Consider the following 26,650-nt stretch of genomic DNA (forward strand, 5'->3'; position numbering starts at 1 on the left):
CCAGACCAGCTATTAAACCTGCATCTCTTGCATTCGCAGGCAGATTGTTTACCACTGAGCCACCAGGGAAGCCCCCCTTTATAAAATTTTTTAAAACTTTTGATTTTATATTGGAGTATAGCCGATTAACAATATTGTGATAGTTTTAAGTGGACAGCAAAGGTATTCAGCCATAAATATTACAGGTACCCATTCTCCCCAAGGGTGTACCATTTCAATAGCATTCTTGGTATATACTCATCCTATACTCTTTAGTGGCAATATAGCACTGCCTATAATGTGGCTACCTATGCTAAAATTCCTGTTGCCTAGTTTTAGCATTGTGATCTTGGGCTATTTACTGCTCTAAACTTCTGTTACTTTATAAGATGGGGGAAAATAATACTTAAGGTCAACTAAGAAAATGCAAATAAAGCATTAACCAAGAGCCAAATATCGAGTAAGTACTGAAGAAATAGTAGCTCCTCTTAACAGTAGTAGCTAACCTACCCAAAAAGAAAATGAAGTTAGTCTGAGTACAGTTTAGTCTTAATGAGCCCATGCTGAGTCTTAATGAATACTACTTCTCTTTATATTAATAGGAATTTACATGCTCTCACTTTATGCTGTTTGAAAACCCATTCATTTTGATAATCCATTTTTAATTTTGCATAGGGATTAATGTCTGGCTCACTGATCTGTAATTGCAGAATTTACTATTTTCCCATATGGAGAATTCGCACTGCATTTGCTTTTCCAGTCCTATGACACCTTTCCCTTCTCCACTATTCCTCAGAGGTCACAGTTGCTGGTTCGGAAGTTTCACCTCCTAGTTCTCTCCAATCCTGCAGTGAAGGTCATCATAGCCAGGGCATTTGATGTTCTGAATGCTCCCACCTGCCTTCGATACCAGGTCCCTCTTAAATAGTTTGTTCTTCCGTCTTCAATCTGAAGATCATTGTCTTTTGCGTGGAAGACTAGCAGAACAGGAACGCAGTGGTCCTGCTTCCTCTTTGTCGTCTGTTATCACCATCTGTCTCAAGCAGAGGGCCTACCTCTTCCTGTTTGTTCCTCTTGCTCATTAGTATAACTTTTAAAATTCTCCTCTTTTCCCCTTATTATATTATACAAACTTTAGCACCCCAAGAGTTTATGCTTTAATTCATTCTTAAAAACATGTCTAGGTAGTTTATGGCAGACAATGAAGAAGAACTAAAGAACCTCTTGATGAAAGTGAAAGAGGAGAGTGAAAAAGTTGGCTTAAAGCTCAACATTCAGAAAACTAAGATCATGGCATCCGATCCCATCACTTCATGGCAAATAGATGAGAAAACAGTGGAAACAGTGGCTGACTTTGTTTTTCTGGGCTCCAAAATCACTGCAGATGGTGATTGCAGCCATTAAATTAAAAGATGCTTACTCCTAGGAAGGAAAGTTATGACCAACCTAGACAACATATTAAAAAGCAGAGACATTACTTTGCCAAGTAAATAGGTCCGTCTAGTCAAGGCTATGGTTTTTTCAGTGGTCATGTATGGATGCGAGAGTTGGACTATAATGAAAGCTGAGCACAGAAGAATTGATGCTTTTGAACTATGGTGTTGGAGAAGACTCTTGAGAGTCCCTTGGACTGCAAGGAGATCCAACCAGTCCATCCTAAAGGAGATCAGTCCTGGGTGTTCATTGGAAGGACTGATGTTGAAGCTGAAACTCCAATACTTTGGCTGCCTGATGCGAAGAACTGACTCATTTGAAAAGACCGTGATGCTAGGAAAGATTGAGGGCAGGAGGAGAAGGGGTGACAGAGGATGAGATGTTTGGATGGCATCATCGACTCAATGGACATGGGTTTGGGTGGACTCCGGGAGTTGGTGATGGACAGGGAGGCCTGGTGTGCTGCAGTTCATGGGGTTGCAAAGAGTTGGACACAACTGAGCAACTGAACTGAAGTAGTTTAAATTCACCACTGGTGACCCCAAAAGCTCTTTATGCTTTTTGTTTGTCTTTTCAAAATATAAGCTCCAATATTGCCAATGTAAAATGACATTTGAAGTAGTTTCTCCCAAAAATATCTTTTAAGGTTCAAATTAAAAGCAAACACTCACACAATGTGTGACCCTGGAAAAGTTAAGGTCCTACCATTTTTAAATGACCTGACACTCATATCTGAGTTTTAAATGAATTCAGAAAGTCAATTGTTAAGAAAATATGAGATGAGTAGGTGATGTAGAAGAAGTTATAGTTATGCCAACGGTAGTAACTGGACAGTATCAGGACATATTGAAACTAATACCAACAGTACTACTGATGGATTGTATATAGGCTATAAGAGAAAGAAGAATCAAGAATTACAAAACCTATAATTTTTTTTGTTTGAGCAATTAGGTAGATGATAAATCTGCTTAGTAAAAGGTGGAAGATTTTGCAGCAGCAAATTTGGAAGGGGTATTAATAATTCTATTTGGTCATGTTTAAGTTTTCTATTAGATCCAAATTGAAATGTTAAGTAGAATATAGGAATTTGGAGTTCTAAAAAGAGGACTAAGCTGGAGGTATAAATTTGAGTTGTCTGCTGAAGATGAAATTTAAAGCCCTGAGACTAGTTGAAATTACTCAGATGAGATCACTGAGGTGAGAAGAGAGTAGAAGAGAAAGCCTTTGGTCACTAAAACATTTAGAGGTCTAGGGGAAGAGGGAAAGGAGTTTGAGATGAGGCAAAGAGACAAAAGAAAAGCCAAGGAAGCATGATATCCTGGAAATCAAGTGAGGGATGTGTATCAGGAAGTGGGAATAGTGCATGGTTTCAAATGTTAAGAGCTCAAGCAAGATGATCTTAGAGAAGTGAATATTAGCTTTACAGCAAGATGAGGTCATTGGTGATATAAGGTCCATTTTTTTTTTTTTAGAGAAGTCAGAGAAATACCCAATTAGAATGATTTGAAGAGAAAAACCAGAAGTGAAAAGGTAGAGAAAAGCATAGACAATGCTCTATTTTTATGAAGGAGAACAGAGATATGGAGAGTAGCAGGAATAGGGTGTGGAATCAAAGGGAAGCTTTTATTTGTTTGCTTTTTTGGTTTGTTTCAATCATCTTAAAGGATGCATCAGTTTGGATGGGAAGGATCCAGTGGAGACTATATTAATAATATAGTTGAGAAAGAAAAAATGGCAGTAAAAAAAAAAGTTTCCTTTAAAAAAATAAAGGTAAGTTTTCCACCATCTTTCCATGCTGCCATAATGGTACACATCAATGTACTGGCTAATGCTATCAAGAGTATCAACAATGCCAAAAAGAGAGGCAATGCCAGGTGCTTATCAGGCCATGCTCCAAAGTCATCCTCAGGTCTCTAACTGTGATAATGAAGCATGGTTACAGTGGTGAATTTGAAATCGTTGATGATCACAGAGCTGGGGAAATTGTTGTGAACCTCACAGGCAGGCTAAGTAAGGGTGGAGCGATCAGCCCCAGATTTGATATGCAACTCAAAGATCTAGAAGAATGGCGGAATAACCTGCACCCGTCCCATCAGTTTGGTTTCATCGTATTGACAACCTCAGCTGGCATCACGGACCATGAAGAAGCAAGTCGAAAACACACAGGAGGGAAAATCCTTGGATTCTTTTTCTAGGGATCTAATACATACAAATAAAATGCCTGAGAGGAAAAAATAAATAAAGGTAAGTGAGTTAAGATAGGAGCAGTGCCTTTTCTATTATAACTAGAGGGGAGGCTAATATGTGTATACTGATACAAGTAGATTGACCATCTGGTGGAAAGATGAGGCAGTTCTTACTGGAGTGGAGTATTTTTGTATAAAATATACAGACTTATTAGCTTAGATCATGCGGGGAAGAGAATATAAGAGAACTGAAACCATCCACTGCAATAATGTAAAAGTCAAACTGGAGTAAGTTTGTCAGTGTCAAATGACCATTCGTGGGGTATGGTCATGGATTTGAAATGACTCTGGTCCGTACTGCTGTGATTCTCTCCATTAATACTGAGATACTGTAAACAAATGTAGAGAGAGGTATTTGTATAAGAAAAGTTAGGATTTTTTTTTTCTGGTTATATACAAAAGAGATAAGCAACTAATTAATGGTACTTGTAAGGAGATAGCTATAAAACTGGACAATAGAATCCAGACCTGATAACAAGAGAAGTAAAAGAATTGAATGTGGTCAGTATATTCATTCTTTTACTTGATTTGGGCTTATTTTGTTCTTTTGGGGGAATTTATTGAGATAGAAGCTTATATTGCTGGTTTAAGACCTTCCTTCTTTTCTATAAATTTCCCTCTCAACACTGCTTTACCTGCATTGCACATTTATATGATGTGTTTTCATTTTTATTTCCTTTTATGAATTTTTAAATTTCCTTTGAGACTTTATGATCCACTGTTTAGAAGTGTATCCCTTAATTCCCAAGTGTTTGGAGATTTTCCTCATCTTTCTGTTACTGATTTCTAGTTTCATTTTTGTCAGAGAACATACTTTCTATGATTTCAATTATTTTTAAATTGATTAAGGTTTGTTTTATGCTCAAGATATTATATACTTGGTAAATGTTCCATGGTTTTTAAAAAATGTATATTCTGTTCTTGTTGGGTTGTTCAGATCAGTTCTAGGCACTTTCACTATAACATCTTTTCCACAAGCATTTTTGTTATTTTCAGATATTTCCACTGCATAACTAATTGGCCATAAGACAGTTTTATGATAAAAGATAAAATAATGAAAAATAAGAGAGAAATTTAAAAGGACATGATGACTCATGAGAAACAAATAACAAAATTAAAAAGGCTTCATTACAAAATATGAAATATTTGAACACATTGAAGATGTATGTAGGTTCATGGCAATACTGCACAAAGAATTGCTTTTGTATTATGAGTTGCACCTAAGCCATTGTTTTCCAAGTCTTTCATCCATAGTATTTTATACATTTTTTTGGTTTGTTGATACCTCTCCTCATTTGGCATCACATTTTTCTTTTTCCTGAAAATGTCTTCTTTCATTAAGAGGGATGTTGGTTTTCAAATGCTAAGATGCATATTTGTACCTGACCTTTGTGTTACATTGTGAAAACTTGTACAGTGTTGTTTGTTCTTGGCATATTGTCACATGTCTGTTGACAGACACTCCTAAGTTCCATAGGAAATGTGGGTTCAACTCCATGCCTTTGAGGCCCTCCGCCTCTTTCTCCTCCAATGCAGTGACTTTGAAAATAAGAAACCAACTCTTGTGGCAAATCATCATCTGTCAGCTCAATAAAACCATCAATAACATAGCTCACTGAAACCAAAATGTCAAACCAAAAACTGTCAGCCAGTTATATTTCATAGCAAAACGCCTTACGGCCAATTAGTTATGTGGCCAGAATGTCTGTAGCAAAAATGCTCACAACAAAAATGTTTGCTGCAAAGACGCTTGCAGCAGAAATACAAGACAGGTTCAGATCTTCTATGTCCTTGATGATTTCTTATTAGTTCTATTGCTTGCTAAGGGGAGGCATTAAAGACCAACCAATAATGGTAAATTTGTCTATTTCTCTTTTCAACTGTATTCATTTCTGCTTTGTGTATTTCTTTTTTTTTTTTAATTTTATTTTATTTTTAAACTTTACATAATTGTATTAGTTTTGCCAAATATCAAAACGAATCCGCCATAGGTATACATGTACTCCCCATCCTGAACCCTCCTCCCCATGCTTTGTGTATTTCTAAGGTTCTCCTGTGGGGTGCACACACATCAGGATTGTTATGTCTACCTGGTGGATTGATTCTCTTATCACTATGTAATATGCCTCTTTGCCTCTAGTAACACTGATTGCTCTTAAGTCCACTTAATCTCATATTAATAGAGCCACTCCTGCTTTTTTAAAATTTAGCCTGTGCGTGGTGTACTTTTCTATCCTTTTACTTTCAGCCTATCTTGTGGAATTTTAAGTGAATTTCTTATAAATAGCATATAGTTGGATTGTGTTTTTAATGTACTTTTAATTGTTGTAGTTAGACTCTTGCACTTAAAGTAACTTTTGATATATTAAAATTTAGATTTGCCTTTTATTGTTTGTTTTCTCTGGTTCTTATTTCTCTGTTTCTCTTTTCTTGCCTTCCTGCAGGTTATTGAAACATTTTTAGAATTCTGTATTGATATATTTATAGTTTTTTTAATGTGTCTCTTTGTATAGTTTTCATAGTAGTTGCTCCGGGTATTATAAAATTCATATAGGACTTATAGCAGTTTACTGATATTAACATTTTATTACTTCAGTGAAATACTGAATCCCTTTTTTCCATTTATTTTTCTTTACCTTCCCCACTTCTAGCATTGTCTTGGCTATAAGATGGCATTAAAATTTGTTTCAGTCATCAAAATATGATTTCCAAAACTCATGAGAAGAATAGTCTTTTGCATGTACCCATATTTCTGTTCTTTGCAATTTTTTCCCTTGATGTTCAAAAAGGATTCATCATTTACTTTCTGTTTGAAGAAAATTCTTTTGCATTCTTGAAGGGTAGATGTGCTAGCATCAAATTCTTTTAGTTTTCTTTTATCTGGTTATGTTTTCATTGCCTCTTCATTACTGAAGGATAGATTTCCCAGATATAAAATTTGATAATGACAACTATTTTCTTTACTCATTTGAAAATGCTGTGGCATATCCTTCTGGCCACCATGGTTTCCAGAAGAAATCCATTGTCATTCAAAGTAGTGTTTCCTGTAGCTAATGTGTTAGTTCACTCTGACTGCTTTCAAGATTTTTTTCAATATTTTTAGTTTTTGAAAGTTTATGTCTTAGCATGGATTTTTTTTTTAGTTTATATTATTTGAATTTTTCACAACTTTTTTATTCTATAGTTTTAGAGCTTTTCTTCTTTTCTGTTTTTTTTAACCAATTAAAAAAATTTATCAACCATTATTTATTCAAATGCTCTTTCAGCACTCTCTGCTTTCTTCTCTGCTTCTGTTATTGTTAGTTGCTCAGTCGTGTTCAACTCTTTGTGACCCCATGGACTGAAAGCCACCAGGCTCCCCTCTCCATGGGATTTTCCAGGTAAGAATACTGGAGTGGGTTGCCATTCCCTTCTTTAGAGGATCTTCCCGACCCAAGGATCAAACCCAGGTCTCCTGCACTGCAGGCAGATTCTTTACCACCTGAGTCATGAGGGAACCCAGTAATACAAATGCTAGATTTTTTGTTATTGCCAAAATTTCTGTAAGTCTCTGTTCAGTTTTTTTTCCCCAGTCTATTTTTCCTCCTTTGTTCAGAATGAGTAAATTCTATTGATCTTTCCTCAAGTTCACTGATTTTATATGTCACCTCTACTCTGCAACTTTGCCCTCAAGCAATTTTTTATTTCTAACATTGTATTTCAGTTCTCTATTTTCCATGTCATTCTTTTTTATAACTTCTATTTCTCTTCTGTCATTTTATGTCATTTCATTTGTTTCAACAAAATTTGTAATTGCTTATTAAAGCATTTTTTAATATGACTGCTTTAAAATTCTTGTTATTATAGAGTAGTTTCTATATTTGATTCATCTTGGTTTTGTCAATTTTGCTTTTTGTTCAAGTTGTGATTTTCCTTATTCTTGGTATATAACAGGTGATCTTAAAAAAAAAAAACTATATCCTGGACATTTTGACTACTAGAGTCTGGGTACTATTAAATCTTTTCTTTTATGACAATTCTAATGATAGTTTAGTTTTAAGAGCTCTTGTCATACTGTTTTCATCTGCCTGGTTCATCTGATGCTGAGAGGGCTCCCAAAGGTCCGTGGTAGTGCTGCCTAAAGGGATAGAAATTTCTCCAGGCCAGGTTACCTCGTGTCTCCACATAGAGGAAAGGAATCTCTGAGTCACAGAGCAAAAGCTTTCTAGACTAGGCAGCCAATTGTGCAGGATTCTCCTCCCTGGTGCTACCCAACCACCTGGTTTTTAAGAAAGTGCCATGAAACCTCAAACAAGGAAATGTCTTTATTCAAGCGTTAGTGTGTGTTATTCAAGCCAGAAGCCTGGATATCATCTATGATTCTTCCCTCTGTCAACCGGAAGTGAATTTACTGAGAATCAGTGAAGCTTAAGTTCTAGTGCTCCCCACTTGTAACAGCCCTATCAAAGACCTTGAAACCCAAAAGTGTTTACATGGTCACATATTTTTATAAAATTTTCAAAAGTAGCATATTTTAACTTAAGCTAATTAAAACTATGCCTTCCCCCCGCCCCTGCCCCCGACTTTCCCTTAATCACATTCTCCTCATGTCATCACCTCATGTACTTTTGAGATCTAGCTGCAAGAAAAAGTTGTGTTAGGGATACATTTAGTTTGGATTTGTTCAGATAAGCTTTTTTTTTTAATCTACAGACACTTCTGTATACAGTTATTGCTAGACATTCTTGCATGGAGTGGCTTTAGGAAAGTTCCTAACCACTCACTTCACTGACTTACCCAGCTTAGTGACATGAGATTCAGGACCTACAGTTATCTTACAATAAGAGCACTATTTGTCTCACTCAGAAGTATTGTGTAGAGAGAAGAAATATTTGAAATTTGGGGATCCAGAAATTATCCTGTGGATAATTCTTTTAGTCATTAGACTTGTAATATTTAGCATTCATTTGGCTGATAATTAGAGCATTTATTTAGCTGAATATTGAAATACTTGAGACATAATGGTGCCTAGTCAAAATATAAGTTCTCCCTTGCCACAAAAATGTAACATATATGATTATAAATAATTCATATTTTTTATATAGAAACTGAATGAAATTGAATTATCAGAATTTTTCACATAGACCACAAGCTTAAAGCTGTACTACATATAGTAAGTACATCTATATGTGATTTTGTGTTTTATATATCCCAATTTGCCATAATAAAGAAAACAACAGTTGATCAAACAGCTAGAACAAAGACTAACTTATCTTTCTTTTCCTTATTTATGATATTATCTTACAAAACCGTTGTCTTATAACAGGTGATATCAAAGAGTTCACAGCCAAAGTGTCTCAAGCAGTTGATTGATTAAAATTAGTATCTCATTATTACTTTTTCTTAGACTTGGTAATGTTTATAGTTTTTGCAGCTTTTTTAAATCTGTAATGTGTTTTGGCTTCTTTTCTCATTCTAAAGAAATACTCATTTTGTATCTAATTTGGAATGAGTAGTTTTGTATTTTTTCTTAAAAATGATCCCATAATACTTGGGTCAAATTCTACTATCTTCCCACTTTCAAATCCACATCCACTCTGTCTAGAAGTCCAGGTATTCCTACCTTAGTTCAGTTCAGTTCATTTCAGCCACTCAGTTGTGTCCAACTCTGCGATCCCATGAATTGCAGCACGCCAGGCCTCCCTGTCCATCACCAACTTGCGGTGTTCACTCAAACTCATGTCCTTCGAGTTGGTGATGCCATCCAGCCATTTCATCCTCTGTCATCCCCTTCTCCTCTTGCCCTCAATCCCTCCCAGCATCAGAGTCTTTTCAAATGAATCAACTCTTCACATGAGGTGGCCAAAGTATTGGAGTTTCAGCTTTAGCATCAGTCTTTCCAATGAACACCCAGGACTGATCTCCTTTAGAATGGACTAGTTGGATCTCCTTGCAATCCAAGGGACACTCAAGTGTCTTCTCCAGCACCACAGTTCAAAAGCATCAATTCTTCAGCGCTCAGCTTTCTTCACAGTCCAACTCTCACATCCATACATGACTGGAAAAACCATAACCTTGACTAGACGGACCTTTGTTGGCAAAGAAATGTCTCTGCTTTTTAATATGCTATCTAGGTTGGTCATAACTTTCCTTCCAAGGAGTAAGTGTCTTTTAATTTCATGGCTGCAGTCACCATCTGCAGTGATTTTGGAGCCCAGAAAAATAAAGTCTGACACTGTTTCCTCTGTTTCCCCATCTATTTCCCATGAAGTGATGGGACCAGATGCCGTGATCTTCGTTTTCTGAATGTTGAGCTTTAAGCCAACTTTTTCACTCTCCTCTCTCACTTTCATCAAGAGGCTTTTTAGTTCCTCTTCACTTTCTGCCATAAGGGTGGTGTCATCTGCATATCTGAGGTTATTGACATTTATCCCAGCAGTCTTGACTGCAGCTTGTGCTTCTTCCAGCCCAGTGTTTCTCATGATGTACTCTGCATAGAAGTTAAAAAGCAGGGTGACCATATACAGCCTTGATGTACTCCTTTTCCTATTTGGAACCAGTCTGTTGTTCCATGTCCAGTTCTAACTATGCTTCCTGACCTGCACATAGGTTTCTCAAGAGGCAGGTCAGGTGGTCCGGTATTCCCATCTTTTTGAGAATTTTCCACAGTTTATTGTGATCCACACAGTCAAAGGCTTTGGCATAGTCAATAAAGCAGAAATAGATGTTTTTCTGGAAGGTATATATTAATGTCAACTCTGTCTACTTCTCCCCACCACTACGACTTCCATTTGTAAATATTCTCAACTCCCATCTGAACAACAGCGCTAGCTTCTCTTTCTTGGGCAGAAATATCTTAATTTAGTGTAGCCAAATCTACTGCTTCTTCTGTTTATTTTTAAGACTTTACTGTCTTGCTTTCCCCATTCCAAGGAGAAAAGTCTCTTAATTTTTCTTTTTGTCTTGTAATTTTTTTACACTTATGTCTTTAGCCATTGTAGAGTACTTTTATATTCTTCTAAATAACTAACCAGGAAGGCTGACATCTTTTTAGAAAGAAAAGTTTTTTGTCCTAAATCAAAATACGAACTTTATCATTTATTATGTTCATTTTAGATTTTGTTTTATACCAGGTATCTATTTGTCTTATTAGTATGGTAGTACATGGAGCTTTTATTACAGTATATTTAGAGCACTTTTAATATCTGATTGAGTAGGTCCTTGATATCTTTTTTAATGAAAAGTTATTATACATTCTTTTTTCCATATGAATTTTTGACCAATCAAAAAAATTATGCTAAGATTCTGATTAGAACTACAATAACTGTATGTATTATTAATAAATAAGAAGTACTGTCTCTTCAATTTCAGATCTTGTTTTATGTCCTTCAATAAACTGTTATCATTTGCTTCATTTAGATATAATTATTGTCTTCTTAGATTTATTTTGGTAATTTTTATTTTCTATTGTGCTTATGAATGGGATGTTTCCTGTTTCAGTTTCTAATTACATAATATTCATAGAAAGAAAAGCTATTAATTTTGCATCTGGCTACTCACATTACCAAATTCTCTTATTAATGCTCACAGATAGTTTGCAGAATATCTTCTATTTTCTAAATATAAAGTCATATCAACTGGAAATACAGTACTATCTTTTCATTCTTGTGTTTTACACTGCTTCTTTATTTTTTAGCCTTATCAGTCTCCAAAAATGTGTTGCATATTAGTGATAATAGCAGAAATTCCTGTTATGTTACTGATTTTATTTTTTTTAATTTTTTTGAATGTTGAATTTTTTTTTTAACTTTGCAATATTGTATTGATTTTGCCATATATCACTGTATATAATGTGGTTGTTGGGTTTAGGGAAAGCTTATTAAAAAATCTTATTTAGTAGATGGTGCTGTAGACTGAATTATGTCACCCCATAATTCATATGTTACACATATGTAACTCCTTATGTGACTTTATTGCAGATGGAGACTTTGTAGTGTCTAAGGATACATGAGATTAGAAGGGTAGATCCCTGTCTGCTGGGACTGGTGCCTTATAAGAAAAGGAAGGAACACCAAAGCTGGCTCTCTCTCTCTCTGCTGTGTGAGGACACAGTGAGAAGTTAGCCATCTGCTAGCTAGGAAGAGAGACCTTACCAGAACCCAACTATACTCATACCCTGATCTCAGACTTCCCTCCTCCAGAAGTGTGGAAAAATAAATTCCTCTTGTTTAAAGCCTCTCAGTCTATGGTGTTTTATTTTGTCAGCTAAGTCTGACTTAACACAGATAGTTTTCCCCTTTTCTCTCCTAATTGAGAATTTATTGGTATAAATGCAACCTTATGAAGCCATAAGATATGATAAACATAGTCATGACATTGTCCTCTATACCAGCAGTTCTCAACTTCAGTGATTTTTATCTTTCAGGACATTTAGCAATGTCTAGAGACATTTTTGATTGTCACAACTAAGGGAGAGTATTGTATGCTGCTGGTGTCAAGCAGGTAAAAACCACAGATGCTGCCAAATATCTTATAATGGTGGAGAGTGCCGCACAACAAAGATTTATCTGGTTCAAAATGTCAACAGTGACAAGGTTGAAAGACTTTGCCTAGCCAAGCCCCTAAAAACTCCTGTATCCTAGAGGGAGAGAAAAGGAATAAAGTTTCTCAAAACTACCTATGAAATGCCTCATTGCCTGAGACACAGAGGTGCCAGGCTGGGGGAGGTGAAGCACTGATCCTCAGAGCACTGGTAATTGGTGGAGCAGGACTGCTCGCTCGGCTGGCTCTAGAAGTAGAGGTCAATAGTAGGTTTTGGTATCAGGCTGCAGGCCAGTGATGCTGAAGGTCTCCACGCCTGTTATCACTGGCACATGTCCTTCAGGCAGAACACAGGCTGGGCAGGCAGAGAACTGGTTCTTTTTTAGTAGCACATGAACTGGCCCATACCATATCCTCCTCTGGCTGCCAAGACCTGCTATAGAGCTTTCTCTTACTCCTAATTGGACTTAGAATTTTTCTTATAAATGACTAATGCACTTTATCAAATACCTCTATGGCAATCATTGACAGAATCACATGGTTTTTCTCTTGTAATGTTTGGTGTGTTCAATCATCTTGATAGATATCTTCATTTCAAAACATAAAACATACAAATTCTTTTAAATTGCATTGGATTTTTTTTACTAAGGCTATTCTAACTTTATTTGAAAAGCTTTCATGTTTTTTCTACAGTCTAGAGTTGGTGGACTAAAAATATATATATATATATATTCACTAGTGTTAGAAAGAATTCATGTCTAAAACCATCTGTATGTCTTTTAAATTATCAATTTTTAACCTTTGTGATTTATTTTGTAGCCAGTTTTGAAACAGTTTCGGTCTTATACCAATTTTGGTCATTTCTGTCTTTTAATAGTTTATTGATTTGCCTAGCTTCTTCTGGTTTATACTCTAGTAGTTAGAGTAATCTTTTCAAAACCAAAGTTAAATCATATCACTGTTTTGCTTAAAACTCTACTCAGTAAATACCATAAAACAAAATTTGAACTCTTTACTATGCTTTCAAGGCTCCTAATGATTTTAGATCTTATCCATTACAACTCTTTCTTGTGGTACTCTTTCCTTAACCATTTCATTTCACACATAGTAATGAACTGCCTGCTTCTCAAATATAAGACTCTCTTTCTTCAGGGTCCTTTTTATGGGCTTTCCCCTTTGCCTGGAAAGTTCTCCATCCCTTCCATATTTCATATCAGTTTTTACCTTTCTTTCTTCCTAATTCAGTTTTTAAATTTACCACATCAGAGGCATTTCCTGGCCACCCCATCCAAGTATATTTCCTCTCACCCCAAGACCCACCCTGTTACCCAAAGTAGGCAGAGATTTTCTCTTTCCCAGCAGTCACAAAGACTCAAAGTCAGCAGCCACCCAAATAGTGGGTTGGCCCAAAATTTCATTCAGGTTTCCATACTATGTTTATGGAAAACTTTAACGAACTTTTTGGCCAACCCAATACATTTTCCTCCCAAGAGAAAACTCATATATTGTGTTGGTCACTAAGAGAATTATCTCCCCACTTTTCTACCTTATTTTGTAAGCACCTCATGGTTTCAGAGCCCAGAGGTTATAACAGAATCCCAAATGAATTTGTTTAAAATAATTTCTGCCACTGAGAACTTTTAATTCCTTTTGACTCTGTAGACAAACATTTGTATGCAATCACATATGAATGCCAGAAATAATTTAGAATTGTAGCCATTTAGGAATTCATATGTGTACAAGAACACTAATGTTCAGAAAAAGGGGAAGGGAGAAATTACATTTTTGATCAAGGTATCAACTACTTTTTATAAAAAAAAAAATAGTATCTCCAAATGACATGCTGAGAAATACTATTTGGCAAGATATTTCTCAATCTGGCTTACGTTGCCTGTTGTAATTTTACTAAGCCTAACATTTTAACGTTTTTGAATGTATTCCCAAAGATCTTGAATGATCGATGAGTCTTTAAAAAATCAGTCAATAAATATGTAACAAAGATGGGCCACTAAAGGAATGCTGAAAATTCACAATATGAACAATGAAGAAATAAGCCCATGTGCTATTACTGAGTAGATACAATTGCTTTGAAAAAGATTTCACTGACCAATTTTAACATGAAATTATTGCCAAATTCAGTTAATGTGTCTATTTTCCCACCATATAAACTTTTTGAAAATAGAACCCACCCTGAATAGGAAATTTTCCAAGGAATAGGAAATATCAAAACCCAAAAGTAAGTGAATACAAGATAGGCCAGTTCATATTCATGGACATTCTGTATTGGTGTGGATAGCATCTGCTAGCATGTACCAACTAAATATTAACATTTTCCTGTTTTCTGGATATAAGTGGTCCAGACTTTGAATGTAGATTCCTTTTATTGTCACCTCAGACTGGGCAATATTCTTGCTTTTAAAATGCTGAAATTCGCTTCTCAGTGAACTTCAAAAGAGGGAGAGCCACCCTACAGCAGATGCTCTCCTGCTAACTCAGAATCATTCATGGGAGTTGTCAATTTGTTCTTCCAAAAATATCGAGCACGATGAGAAGAAAGCAAATGTTTTTGCTATCAAGACATAGACATTTGGTCAGAGCAATAAAATAGCCTCCAATGCCAAAAAGTAATAAAGAAAATGTGGAATGAGTAACTTCCAAAAGTTATGGAAATAATTTGACTGTGTCTTACTACATGATAAAAACTGACACGATTCCTAACTACCCACAGATGGAAGCACTCCTCACACCACGTGTTCAAGCAGAGTCATCCTTACAGGCCTTACAACCGTGGTGCAGCCAGGAATTTTGTCTGTTTCAAAACCATTATGTATGTATATAAAATGTGTATCCATGTGTGGTTAATTTCTAATGGTGGTGATTAGTTTGCTTAAAGCCAATACAATTCTCTTATAGCAAATGTTACATATTTAAAAGATGACTGCATAGGGCCTCAGGGGGGATCTATGAATATAATTGTTTCTAATCTAGTTGTAGTTCCCTGGGCTATATAGGTAAAGGGATAAAACACACATTTTACACTCAATTAACAGTGTATATCAAATAGGCATTCACAATCTGCTTCTGCCACACAATCAACCCTTATTTTCTTTGCTGAAAATGGGAATTAGTACAGTTACAGAAAATACGGATAGAAACCCCACAGAATGCAAATTCAGTTTTTATTTACATAAAACTTCATTGGTGTGAAAAGTATTATGATCAACTGGTTTAAATAGGATTGGAGAAGCTGGGAAGAAAAAAGGGAAAAAAATATTTCTGTAGGCCATGTAGTGTGAGGAAAGGGGGTGGATTTGAGTCCAGGACACCTGGATTTGAATTATGATTCCTGAATTACGTGTTACATTGAGAGGTTTCTTAATCGAAGTTTCCTGCTTTGTAAAATTGGGATAATAAAACTTCATAGAGATATGATAAGAGTTAAAGGAAATAATGAATCCAGAATGGTGACGTGTGGGATACATAGTGGACATTCAGTAAATGAAAGATACTATTATTTATTAAGTGCCTTCTACCTGCTAGGTGCTTTTTATATGTTGTCTCATTTAAACCTTAAATTTGACTCTAGTTTTGCTGTAAATTGAAGTTGCCTGGATTAAAAATTATTGGTGACTACCTCTCATTCCCAGACATTCTGAGGTGTGACTATCAGTTTTGAATATTAAAAACCTCACCAGGTGATTCTAATGTTTAGCAAAGTTTAGAAACCACCACCTTACAGCAATGCAATGAGCTAAGTACTAGCATATCCATTTTTGAGTAAAGAAAATAGAATTGGGGGATTGATTTACTCAAGATCACATAGTCGACCTACTTCATGCATCGAATTCGCACTGGTCGTCTATTTTACATTAGGTAATGTACATGTTTCAATGCTACTCTCTCAAATCATCCCACCCTTGCCTTCTCCCACTGAATCCAAAAGTCTGTTTTTCACATCTGTGTCTCTTTTGCTGCCTTGCATGTAGGATCATAGATACCATCTTTCTAAATTCCACATATATGTGTTAATATAGAGTATTTGTCTTTCTCTTTCTAACGTACTTTGTTCTGTATAATAGGCTCCAGTTTCATCCACCTCATTAGAACTGACTCAAATGTGTTCCTTTTTATAGCTGAGTAATATTCCATTGTGTATATATACCACACCCTCCTTATCCATTCATCTGCCAAAGGACATCTAGGTTGCTTCCATGTCCTAGCTATTGTAAATAGTGCTGCAATGAACACTGGGATACATGTGTCTCTCTCAGTTCTGGTTTCCTTGTGGTGTATGCCCAGCAGTGGGGTTGCTGGGTTGTAAAGCAGTCCTATTCCCAGTATTTAAGGAATCTCCACACTGTTTTCCATAGTGGCTGTACCAGTTTTCATTCCCACCAACAGTGTAAGAGGGTTCCCTTTTCTCTGCACTCTCTCCAGCATTTGTTGTTTGTAGACTTTTTGGTGATTGACTTTCTGACTGGTGTGAGATGATACCTCATTGTGGTTTTGACTTGCAGTTATTTAATAGTGAGTGATGCTGAGTATGTTTTGTATTTATTAGCCATCTGTATGTCTTCTTTGGAGAAATGTCTGTTTAGGTTTTTGTCCCACTTTTTGATTGGGTTGTTTGTTTTTCTGGTATTGAGCTGCATGAGCTGCTTATATATTCTGGAGATTAATTCTTTGTTGGTTGTTTTGTTTGCTATTATTTTCTCCCATTCTGAGGGCTAGCTTTTTGCCTTGCTTATAGTTTCCTTCATTGTGTAAAAGCTCTGGGAAAACTGAGATAGAGTGGGGAGAGAGGTGTGAGGGGGAATCTGCATAGGGGAGACACATGTATACCTGTGGCCAATTCATGTTGATGTATGGCAAAAACCCATCACAATATTGTAAAGTAATTATACTCCAACTAAAATAAATTAATTTTTAAAAAAATCTCATAGTTAACGATTGGCTATGTGGATATGGGGGAAATGATCTTGATGTATTATTTTATAGTAGTACTGGGTCATCAAAACAGAGTTACAAAATAATACGTAGAGTTCAGTGCTAATTTTTTCTTACTTAAAAAGTTAATCATGTGTGTAAAAAGACTATAAATATGTTTATCAAATACATTTGTGAAAAATTTGTGGGCAGTAGGGAGAAGATTACATTTTTTGCATGGTTATGATTCCTCAAATGTTCAACAAAGAATATTCATCACTATTTTAATGAGAGAAAAAAAGTATAAATGGATCAGAAAACTGAAGAAATAATAGGCTTATAAGTTCAAGGATGAACATGTTTAATTTGAGGGGCCTGAAGAACATTCAGACGATACCCAAAGGATGGAGGAATGGCATGATTCTGAAGCCTAGAATAGAGGTGTGACTAGATATATGATTTTTTTCTTGGAAATATCTGTTAGATCTGAAATTACTGTCAACCTTCCACCAATAGTAAGGTAATAAGGAATTATAAAATTCTTACTAATATAACATCAGGATTTGTATCCTTTCCTTTTAATTTCCTCTCCCAACATCTTACCTTAGCCCTGAATAACTCATGACTTGAAAATCTATAACTTTTAAGCTGATCTCTTATATTCTAGGCTATCTTTCAATCTGCTCTGTATAACTCTGCAATAGTACCTATAAAGCTCTAGTAAGTCTTCTTCTTAAAGACACAGTTGGCTTCCCATTGTCCACTGAATGAAAATAGAATTTCATAGACAAAAATTCAAGACTTTCTATAATATGACCCTTGCTGTTGGTTTTTTCATCCTACTCTCCTAGGAAACCTGATTATTTGCTCAAATACATCTTTTATCTGTCCACTTTACTTCTGCCCTTTACTTGTGCCTCTCTCTGTTCCAAATGCCCCTCTGTATTTGCACCTTTTAAAATTCTGCCCATTCTTTGAAGCTTATGGTCGTCCAGGAAAACTCTGTAATTATCCTCTATTATTCCCTTTGGAAGTGGTCATAGCTCTGTGCAAATTTCACACTCACCTGTATCACTTATATGGCATTTATCCCCAACCTGGAATGTGGTTTACTATTTACAAATCACTTCACAATCTATGCTCATTTAATTCTCATAAACAATACTGGAATAGGTAGACACCAGATCACCATCCATTTCTAGAATTTTGTTCATCTTTAAAAACTGAAACTCTGCATCTGTTAAAGAATAACACGTTGTTCTCTCCTCTCCCAGCCCCTGGCAATCACCATTTCTACTTGTCTCTACAAATTTGACTACTATATTTGCTTCATATAAGTGGAATCATACAGTATTTGTCATTTTGTGACTGGCTTATTTCACTTAGCATAATGTCTTCAAAGTTAATCCATTTTGTAGCAAGTGCCAGAGGTTCCTTCTTTTTTAAGGCTGAATAATATTCCACTGTGTGTGGATACCACATTTTGTTTATCCGTTCATCTGTCAGTGGTCACTTGGGTTACTTCCAGCTTTTGGATATTGCCATTAATGCTATTATGAATGTGAATGTACAAATATCTGCTTGAGTCCTGGTTTCAATTCTTTTGGGTATATACCTAGAGGTGGAATTACTAGATCATATGGTAATTCTGTTTTTAAGTTTTTGAGGAACCACCACACTATTCTTCACATTGGCTGCACCATTTTACATTCCTACCATCAGTGCACAGAGTTTCCAGTTTCTCCATATGCTCACCAACACATTATTTTCTGCTTTTTATTTTGACAGTAGTCATCCTAGTGGGTATCAAGTGAGTCTTTAGCATTTTGAGGATTAAAAACAGGAGTTAAACCCATGGACCAAGGAGGTTATTATAAACAACTGCCTTTTAAGACAGTATATGGTATGCCAGACACACAGCCTCAGGTCCAAGAAATGGGAGAAAGTGGCGGATTCAGGGACCATTTGTAGAGCCTATGGCTTCTCTGGGCTTCCCAGGTAGTGCTAGTGGTAAGAGGAGCCTGGCAGGCTACAGTCCACGGGATCACAAAGAGTCAGGCATGACTGAAGGACTTAGCAAGCATGGCTTCTCTAATAAGACAGTTGCTACTCAGCTCCAATAGATTAGAGTTTTTGTATATCTTCATACATTACATAAGATCTTTTGTTTTTTTAAAAGCACTGAGTAATATATTTGAATTTTGAACCTTTGACAAGCCAATAGTCTTTAGGTAACTAGGTTTGAATGTAAGGATGCCAATATAGGATCTCGGGTATGAATAGAAGCCTTCCCACATTTTTGGGTGAGAGTCATACTAGTAGGCAATAGAGCAGAAATTCTGGGTCCATGAAGGAGTGAATTCTGAAATTCAGTATCTGCATGCTAAGTCACTTCAGTCATATCTGACTCTTTGTGACCCCATGAAGCCAGTCAGGCTCCTCTGTCCGTGGGATTTTCCAGGCAAGAATACTGGAGCGGGTTGCCATTTCCTCCTCCAGGGGATCGTCCCAACCCAGGGATCGAACATGTGTCTCCTGCATTGCAGGTGGATTCATTACCACTGAGCCACCAGGGAAGCCTGAAATTTAGTGACTAGAAGATGGACAGTATGACAGCTGAGTGGAGAAGGCAATGGCACCCCACTCCAGTACTCTTGCCTGGAAAATCCCATGGATGGAGGAGCCTGGTAAGCTGTAGTCCATGGGGTCGCGAAGGGTTGGACACGACTGAGCGACTTCACTTTCACTTTTCACTTTCATACATTGGAGAAGGAAATGGCAACCCACTCCATTATTCTTGCCTGGAGAATCCCAGGGATGGGGGAGCCTGGTGGGCTGCCGTCTATGGGGTCTCACAGAGTCAGACATGATTGAAGCGACTTAGCAGCGGCAGCAGCATGACAGCTGAGAGCTGATGGCTAAGAGTTCAAATACTTTGGGCTTCTACTTAGCAAGGTATAGAAGGGTCATGCTGGGAGTTTGCCTTTCCAAAGAATTTGAAAAGCATATCTTCACCCTGCTTTTGTGTTTTAGACATAACTGCTGGTCAAGGCTACTATTAACATTCTGCTGCAAATGCCCTTTTGTACAAGTCAGCACTAGGCGATAGTGCTGAGAGAGATTAAAAGTCTCTCAAGATACAGAGAAGCATGTGGGACCACTGGGAAAGCATTATAGAAGAGTTTGGGTAATGTATGTGTATGTGGGGACCATGACAGTGATCTCCAGTATTTGCCCTTGGGGAAGGACTGTCTCTTATTAGTTATGTGCAGAACTGTGTGGAGCAGGGGTTGGTGAAATTTTTCTGCAAAGGGCCAGATGGTAAGCATCTTAGGCTCCATGGGCCAGTTACAGACTCTGTCACATGTTCTTCTTTGTTTTTTATAATCTCTTAAAAATATAAATAAGCTTTCTTAGCTTGCAGGCCACAGAAAACAGTCCATGAGCCAAATTGGATCCACAGGCTGTAGTTTACCAACCAGGATGTTAAAGGGACATCCTTGCTTTTCTAGTACACTGTTATGAGCCATTTGGGAAAGAAATGATTCCTTGCATCTATCACAATTTCTAACATAGTGTCTTGTAAATATTCGGGCTCAACAAATACTGGTAAGTAAATGAATTCATGAATCAGAAGGGAGTTTTCAAGTATTTTCAGCAAAGTGGTGCTATGATGAATCAGTTCTAGGATATAACCTTATTACAGTTTAGAGGTAAAAGGGAGCAGGGACCATTTCCTTTTTCTCTGTACGTATAAGAGGCTGGAGTGGTTCTGTAGAGACTTGGTGAGAGGCAATGGTAATGGCACCTGTATTTCGTGGAAAGAACAAAAATGATAAGCATTGAAAACCCTGTGATAACAATACAGATCTTAGATTTTTTTTAATGTCCCAAATTCATGGTAGACACAAACATTGGGGAAAGCTGACTTCCACAAAAGTAAATGTAGTATGTTTCCGATGAGCTCATTGTTGTATATACTGTCTTTGTGAAACACATGTTTTAAACAGGAATTTTAATGGTGTTCTTGAAAGTGAAAGTGAAACTAAAAGGTGCTCAGTTGTGTCGGGCTCTTTGCAACCCCGTGGACTATACAGTCCATGGAATTCTCCAGGCCAGAATACTGGAGTGGGTAGCCTTTCCCTTCTCCAGGGGATCTTCCCAACCCAGGGACTGAACCCAGGTCTCCTGCATTGCAGGTGGTTTCTTTACCAACTGAGCCTCAAGGGAAGCCCATGGTGTTCTTAGCTTTCCAATATAAAATGTAGAACTCCAATAAGGGTTTGAGAGCAGCATTTTATCTCTAGGTCAGTAAAATTATTTCCACTTAATAAATTTCTTTTATTTGGCTTATGCTTGCAGTAGCCTGTACCACTCCCTGGCAGTATGTCATGGAGATAAATTAACATGTTCAGGCCTCTAGGATACCAGTGTTACACTGTCCTCAGCGGGGTGTACTATGTCTTGCAGAGTATATGGGCCTGAGTGTGTTATGAGGGGCCTCAAAAGTGTATGTAACCTCAAAATATTTCATTATTTGCACTCAAGAGTGACATTAGGACTATAAAAAATTATTCCTTTGGGTTAAAGCACAAAATCTACCAGAGTATCCTGTTAAATGGAACACTTTAGAAGAGATAATGACATACTAATTAACCCATTATCATTAATTAAGAACCCAGGGAATATCCATTTTTCAGATCACTAATCCTCCACTGCTCTGCTGAAGGGAAAGCCCTCCGAGCACAAGATTTGATGGTAAAGGAGTTACAATGACCCAGCACCTACAGGGAAGGAACTGGGTAGGGTTGAAATAAGGATGCCAGAAAGTGAAGAGAGATGGGAAGTGACTTGGACAAAGTCTCAAGTTTATTTTTTAATGTTTATTATTATTTTAATTAAACTATAGTTTATTTACAATATGAGTTTCAGGTGTAAAGCATAGAGAGTCAAGACTTTAGTGGGTGAGGAGGAATAGAAAAGAAAACTGTGCTGAGAGAAGCAAGAACATACAACGTATACAGGTACCTCCTTCACAGTCAACCAGATTCAGCTCCGGTCATACGTGCTATGGAACTGTTACTTAGTCTCCTCAGGTACATAATTCACCAGAGAGACTAGAAATTTCAGAAATAGAAACAAGCTAGTTTCTTAATGGATTCTTAAGAGCTATAAGGACCTATTATAAATATTGCACTGTTCTAGGTATTATTAGAGAGATGAGGAGGGAAAGACACTAACATGTTCTAAGCATATAGTCCATGCTCACTCATCCTTTAGTTACCTCATATGATTCTTCCAACCACCCTGTGAAAGAGGTAGTAAACCTATCATTACACATGAAAAACTTAGTGTCACTAAATTTTTAAATGAAAAATTTAGTGTATATGACTTGTACAAAGTGTAAAGTTTCTTATTTTTTATTATTCTTGTAGTATAGTTGATTCACAATGTTAGTCTCAGGTTCAATGTTTGTATATCTTAGTACTCTATTTAAATTTATTACAAAAAAAATCTGCATTATGTTTAATTCTAAAAGGAATAGATAGTTGTATATTGTGATGTAATAAATATTGAATAAATTGTGAAAATATTTCCCTTGTGGTAGAAAAATTGCCAGCCACAATCTGTAATTAATTACCTGTACACTTTTGTGTATTATTGAGCAGTAAGACTAATATCCAAATATGCAGGTTGTCTTGGGACCAAACTGAAATATGTAAATGAAAGCAGAAGAAAGGTACATGGCATATTTTTCTCAGAATACAACTTTGATTAGAATAAGAAAAAAGTTTTATTACAAAACAATGGATATATTTTCCTGTGTTGTACAACATTAGTCATTGGTACATCTTAATCCTCTTTGTCTATATTACCTCTCCCCCCACCCCTCTCCTCGTTGATAACCACTGGTATGTTCTCTGAATCTGTGTGGCTCATTTATAATGTATATTCTTTTGTTATATTTTTAGATTCCACATATAAGTGATAACATATAGTATTTGTCTTTGACTTACTTCCCTAAGCATAATACTCTCTAGGGCCATCTACATGGTTGTAAATGGCAGAATTTCACTCTTTTTTTATGACTGAATAATATTCCATTGTACAAAGTGTAAAGCTCAGCGCTCAATAATACTTGCTTGGTGTTAAGTACTATGCTGAAGATGTCTGCTGCTGCTGCTGCTGCTAAGTCCCTTCAGTCGTGTCTGACTCTGTGCAACCCCATAGACGGCAGCCCACCAGGCTCCCGCATCCCTGGGATTCTCCAGGCAAGAGTACTGGAGTGGGGTGCCATTGCCTTCTCCGGAAGATGTCTGTGCATCTCTAAATGTTGAAATAGCTCATGAAGCAGACATTACTAGTCGTTTGTTTTTTGGTTTGGGGGTTTTCTTAATAAATAAGTAATCTGATGCTCAGCCAGGTTAATTATTTGGTCAAGATGAGTGAGGATGCTGGGATTCAAACATACACACACACAGTTTAAGTTCTGAGCCCTTAAACAAGTAGATTTCATTGCCTTTAGGATGAGCAATTCCTGTCTTCCATCCTTGGAGCAGAGCTTTATATCCTACTACATAACACTGCATTCTATGTGAAATATATTATTTAATGCAAACCATACAGTAGTATGAAAATGTAACAAACCTCCTTCCTTATGTTCCCCCTTCCTCTTTTCTTTCTCTTCCCCCTCTTCCTCCTTCTTCTAAGGATCTAAACTTCATATGGGTATAGGCTCTCATTTCCAATTAGGGGTGGGTAGCCTGGTGGGCTGTTGTCTATGGTGTCGCACAGAGTCGGACACGACTGAAGCAACTTAGCAGCAGCAGCAGCATATTGAAAAGCAGAGACATTACTTTGCCAAAAAAGGTCCGTCTAGTCAAGGCTATGGTTTTTCCTGTGGTCATGTATGGATGTGAGAGTTGGACTGTGAAGAAGGCTGAGTGCCGAAGAATTGATGCTTTTGAACTGTGGTGCTGGAGAAGACTCTTGAGAGTCCCTTGGACTGCACGGAGATCCAACCAGTCCATTCTGAAGGAGATCAGCCCTGGGATTTCTTTGGAAGGACTGATGCTAAAGCTGAAACTCCAGTACTTTGGCCCCCTCATGCAAAGAGTTGACTCATTGGAAAAGACTCTGATGCTGGGAGGGATTGGGGGCAGGAGGAGAAGGGGACGACAGAGGATGAGATGTCTGGATGGCATCACTGACTCAATGGACGTGAGTCTGAGTGAACTCCGGGAGTTGGTGATGGACAGGGAGGCCTGGCGTGCTGTGATTCATGGGGTTGCAAAGAGTCGGACACGACTGAGTGACTGAACTGAACTGAGTAAGAGATAGGGGTCTTCCCTGTAGCTCAGACAGGCAGTTCAGGAGACCTGGGTTCAATCCCCAGGTTGGGCAGATCCCTTTGAGAAGGTAATGGCAACCCACTCTAGTATTCTTGCCTGGAGAATTCCGTGGACAGAGGAGCCTGGCGGGCTACAATCCATGGGCTTGTAAGGAGTTGGACACAACAGAGAGACTAACTCTGCTACTCTTCTAGGAAGAGATAGAAGGGAGAATTCCTAACCACATTGATTAAAAGTCTCTTAGATCTATCCATGTCAGGTGAGTAATCATTTCAGTCAGTCAGTTCAGTCACTCAGTCATGTCCAACTCTTTGCGACCCCATGAATTGCAGCACGCCAGGCCTCCCTGTCCATCACCAACTCCCGGAGTTCACTCAAACTCACATCCATCGAGTCAGTGATGCCATCCAGCCATCTCATCCTCTGTCGTCCCCTTCTCCTCCTGCCCCCAATCCCTCCCAGCATCAGAGTCTTTTCCAATGAGTCAACTCTTCGCATGAGGTGGCCAAAGTACTGGAGTTTCAGCTTTAGCATCATTCCTTCCAAAGTACACCAAGGACTGATCTCCTTCAGAATGGACTGGTTGGATCTCCGTGCAGTCCAAGGGACTCTCAAGAGTCTTCTCCAACACCACAGTTCAAAAGCATCAATTCTTCGGCGCTCAGCTTTCTTCACAGTCCAACTCTCACATCCATACGTGACCACAGGAAAAACCATAGCTTTGACTAGACGAACCTTTGTTGGCAAGGTAATGTCTCTGCTTTTGAATATGCTATCTAGGTTGGTCATAACTTTCCTTCCAAGGAGTAAGCGTCTTTTAATTTCATGGCTGCAGTCACCATCTGCAGTGCTTTTGCAGCCCCAAAAAATAAAGTCTGACACTGTTTCCACTGTTTCCCCATCTATTTCCCATGAAGTGATGGGACCAGATGCCATGATCTTCGTTTTCTGAATGTTGAGTTTTAAGCCAACTTTTTCACTCTCTTCTTTCACTTTCATCAAGAGGCTTTTTAGTTCCTCTTCTCTTTCTGCCATAAGGGTGGTGTCATCTGCATATCTGAGGTTATTGACATTTATCCCAGCAATCTTGATTCCAGCTTGTGCTTCTTCCAGCCCAGCATTTCTCATGATGTACTCTGCATATAAGTTAAATAAGTAGGGTGACAATATGCAGCCTTGACGTACTCCTTTTCCTATTTGGAAACAGTCTGTTCCATGTCCAGTTCTAACTGTTGCTTCCTGACCTGCATACAAATTTCTCAAGAGGCAGGTCAGGTGGTCTGGTATTCCCATCTCTTTCAGAGTAATCATTTAAATCAAATCAAATCCCTGACAGGTCTGTTTCCTTTCTCTCTATTTCCACACATGAAGTCTGTGTTCAAGATGGAAGCAAATCCATCCTTATGGTGGCAGAAGAGGCTTCCGGAGCCCAAGTGGACATTTTGCCTGCCTTATCTTCAGGTGTCCATGGTGACATGTGTCCCACTTGACAGTGGTACCAGATTGGGCCCTCCTATGAAGTTTGTGAATGGTCCTTCCTTGACTCTAGATTCACTTGACTTCACCTCATCTACAGTGGTGTCCAGCAACTGGTTCTGTCATAGGGTACATGTGATGGCCATCAGACAGGCTCCTGGCATCAGAGATCTTTGGAAGTTCTGTCTTTGTATTCCTTTTGGTATAGTGGTAGCTTTCTCTAAAGCTTCTGCCTGAGGTCACCTTTCCCTGCAAGAGGCTTTTTGGTTAAGGGAAGATGGAAGTGATAGGCACCAGGGAGCTGGTCATTGGATGCATTACTTATGTGGCCTTCTTAAGACAACTTGACATTCAGAAATCCCTACCAAGCCAGCTCTGGCTCCAGTGCAAACCTGGGGATAATCTCCAGACTTACTATGCCATCTATCATTTCTAACTGACAGGGGTAGGAATGGAAGGACTTCATGTCTGATACTGTGTCTCTGCAAATCAACATATTTACCCATATGAGTTGAAAACTTAGGCCTATACAAAATTCTGAACACAAATGTTTATAGCATCTTTACTCAGAATTTCCAAAAGTTGGAAGCAACCAAGATGTCCTTCAGTTAGTGAATGGATGAGCAAACTGTGGTATATCCACACAATGAAATATTATTCAGTGATAAAAAAAAAAGGTGCTATCAAACCATGGAAAGACATTAGGAATCTTAAATG

The 26,650-nt window shown here is 37.6% G+C and overlaps 1 pseudogene; it reads left to right on the forward strand.

Annotated features, from left to right (window-relative positions):
- The first annotated feature begins 3,213 nt into the window (after positions 1-3,213).
- LOC129650053 (40S ribosomal protein S15a-like) lies at positions 3,214-3,608 on the forward strand (annotated as a pseudogene).
- The last annotated feature ends 23,042 nt before the right edge of the window (positions 3,609-26,650 follow it).

Source organism: Bubalus kerabau, chromosome 4 (assembly GCF_029407905.1).
Source record: "Bubalus kerabau isolate K-KA32 ecotype Philippines breed swamp buffalo chromosome 4, PCC_UOA_SB_1v2, whole genome shotgun sequence".
Classification (NCBI taxonomy): domain Eukaryota; kingdom Metazoa; phylum Chordata; class Mammalia; order Artiodactyla; family Bovidae; genus Bubalus; species Bubalus kerabau.